The sequence below is a fragment of the Leptinotarsa decemlineata genome, unplaced genomic scaffold (genome assembly GCF_025532065.1).
Source record: "Leptinotarsa decemlineata unplaced genomic scaffold, Ldec_3_MD MMD2_tig00026328_RagTag_RagTag, whole genome shotgun sequence".
NCBI classification, from domain to species: domain Eukaryota; kingdom Metazoa; phylum Arthropoda; class Insecta; order Coleoptera; family Chrysomelidae; genus Leptinotarsa; species Leptinotarsa decemlineata.
Genome location: NW_027412688.1, coordinates 36,855,703 through 36,859,076, shown reverse-complemented (window position 1 = coordinate 36,859,076; position 3,374 = coordinate 36,855,703).

Below are 3,374 nucleotides of genomic sequence, written 5' to 3'. Positions count from 1 at the left end.
TCTGATAAAACTATTCAAACATATGTAAATTTTGCAAACTATTACATGAAATCTCAAACAAAAGTGCCTCGGTTTTTGTTGAATAGCGCAGGAGTATAGTCGAATGGATTGGAGCAAAAAAGATATCTTTCTTAATTCAAATATATTGTAACTAAAAGCATGATTGAACAATTGTGAAAAATTGTCAAAACTGCAACAAAAATTGAAAAACTTATTAATTAAATAAACTTTTTAGACATATTTTGCCAAAACATATACCTTTTCTGCTACAATTTTCCAAATTTCAGACCACGAGTCCAAAATTTGTGTTTAAATGACGATTTGATTATGCACAAAACAGGATATACTGTTTTTTAATAATGTAATGAAAGCTATAATTTTAGATTTTTAAAATAAAATTGCAAACTCTCAGTTTGGAAACTTGAAGAATCTCGTCAAAAACAAGAGTGAAAATTTTGGTTCGACAGATTTTCAGAAGCAAGCAACAGGCAAATAAGTAGATCATTCCATTTCACATAAAATCAGTCCAAAGCTTAAAAATCAGAGTTTTCGGAATGTTAATAAGAGCTGAAAGAAAACATCAGGTTGGACAAAGTGATTTCATTAAAAAATTCAAAAATTCAAGTGTTGTTATACTTTGGTATAGTCATTAGATGCCTATCAGATTATTCTTTGCTTCAAAAAACGTTTCCTAGTTTACCTGCGACATTTTGAGTATCTGTTGTCTGATGATGACGGTTAATTAATTTTTTTAATTCGTATCTAAATTTAGTTAGTTTGGAAATGGTCAATTTTTTGGAGCTCAAATTCCCCAAGACCCACAAACATTTGCGAAGGGTTTGTGCAGGAATTTTGTCATATTGTAAAAAAATCAATAAATTAAAGGAAAAGAACCGCGACAAATTCCACTTTTGGTTAATTTTTACACTCTACAATTATAAGCGTTTGTAAATAAGACAATGTAAGTACAAAAGATGATTGATTCGTCAACAAAAAAATGTCATTACGAATGAATCAACATGTACTGTTAAAACAGAAAACCTATTTTCAAAAAATTGATTTATGTAGCCGTAACTACGTGGTAGAAGATCATAATGAAAAATGAAATGAAAATTTCTATGTTCTTTACCACTTTTAATTGTAACTACTGCAGTTTCGTCCTATATGGACATTCTCAAACGTATACATTGTATAATGTATATATTGGATATAATGTATATATTATATATTGTATAAGTTTGAGAATGTCCATATAGGACAAAACTGCAGTAGTTACAATTAAAAGTGGTAAAAAACATAGAAATTTTCATTTCTATTTACTACTCTACTTGCTCAAATAAAAAAAAAATGAAAACTCAAATCATTTAAATTATAACTTTTTACAGCATTTCAATGCAGCATTCCATCTTATTGAATATTTTGCCAATTGCAATATTGAATGTGATTCAAAGCATACAAACTGTGATATTGTTGTCAGAATCCTCATTTTGAAGTCAAATAACACGGTTGATACATTTTTTAAAATAAAATTCATAGTATTAGGATTGACACTGTTAATGTTTTCAGAAAAGTATAGTATAGAATAACTCGCCTGCAGAAAAGGTGGAATGTGTCGAAGCTTTTATCTATTGTCATTTTTGAATAATTTGCAAAAATTCTCAAAGGGTGTAAAGTCAAATGTCATGGTTATTTTAAGCTTGTCCTTACAGACTTCAAATCAGGGAAGTTGCCATCTTTTTTGGGAAGAACAAAATTACTATACCAGAGAATAACAACACTTGAATTTTTGTAAAATTATAGCTTTGGAATAATTTTCTGTAAATTAGGAATGATTTACTTATTTAATTGAAAATATGTCGAACCAGAATTTTCACTCTTTTTTTGACGAAATTCTTAAATGGAGAGTTTGCAATTTTATTTTAGAAAACTAAAATTATAGCCTTTCACTACATTATTGAAAAATAGTATATCCTGTTTTGTGCATAAACAAATCATCATTTGAACACAATTTTTGACTTGTGGACTGGAATTTGGAAAATTGTGGAAGAAAAAGTATATGTTTTGACAAAAATATGTCTAAAAAGTTCATTTAATAAATAAGTTTTTCAATTTTCGTTGCAATTTTAACAATTTTTCACAATTGTCAAATCATGCTTTTAATTACAATATCTTTGAATTAGGAAAGATATCTTTTTTGCACCAATTCATTCGACTATACTCCTGTGCTATTCAACAAAAACCGGGACACTTTTGTTTGAGATTTCATGTAATAGTTTGCAAAATTTACATATGTTTAAATAGCTTTATCAGAAGTGTATAACACAGTATAAACTCGCCTGCAAAAAATATTGCATGTGTTGAAGAATAAATGAAGATGAAGTTTGAAGCAATGATGAAGTTTTTATCGATTATCATTTTTAGGTTTCTACACATTTACAAATTTGTACAAATTATTCAAAAATGACAAGAGATGTGTATTATACACTTCTGAAAACACTATCAGTCTCAACCCAAACACTAATTATGCTGACGATACTAACCTATTGTTGACAGGTGCAAACTTACCAAACATAATAATAGAAAGAACAAAAAACTTTTTTCTGGAAAATAAATTGATTTTAAATGATGCAAAACAGATTGCGTCCTGTTCAAAATTGATAACAGCATGGAGACACCGAAGAGCATCACTTTCAATGATTTTAGAGTGACCTGCAACACCTCTGTGAAGTTTTTGGGTATATATATCGACGACACCTTAAGTTGGGTGAATCAAATAGACAATCTCTGCAGAAAACTTTCTTCAACTACATATGCTATGAGGATTCTCAAAAAAAAAAAACGTTGACAGTGATGTTCTGATGACTGCCTACTATGCTAATTTCTACGCTGCAATAAGGTTTGGTATTTTCATTTGGGGATCCAGTCATGAGCTGAACAGAGTAGTTCTCTGCCAAAAAAGGGTAATCAGAATACTTTTTGGTATAAAGGTCAAAGAATCATGTAGAGGAATCTTTAAAATGAACAAATTATTAACAGTACCAGCGATATACATTTTTGAGTCATTGAATTTTTAGTAAATCAACCAAGCTACTTTGAAAAGCAGCATAAAACACATAAGTATGGAACAAGATTTAGGAATAGGAAGAAATTTATATCCGATATATAAAAAATCTCTATATGAAACAAGTACTGTCTACAGTGTGATTAAATTTTTTAATTCTCTCCCACAGGATATAAGAGACATTGGGATGGCCAGCAGTTTTCTGGAGTCTGTGAAAGAATGTTTATGCAATATAGAGCCTTATACGAATATTTTAACAGTTTATTTTAAATTTTATTTTATCAACTCTATACTTATACGTGTATGTGACGTG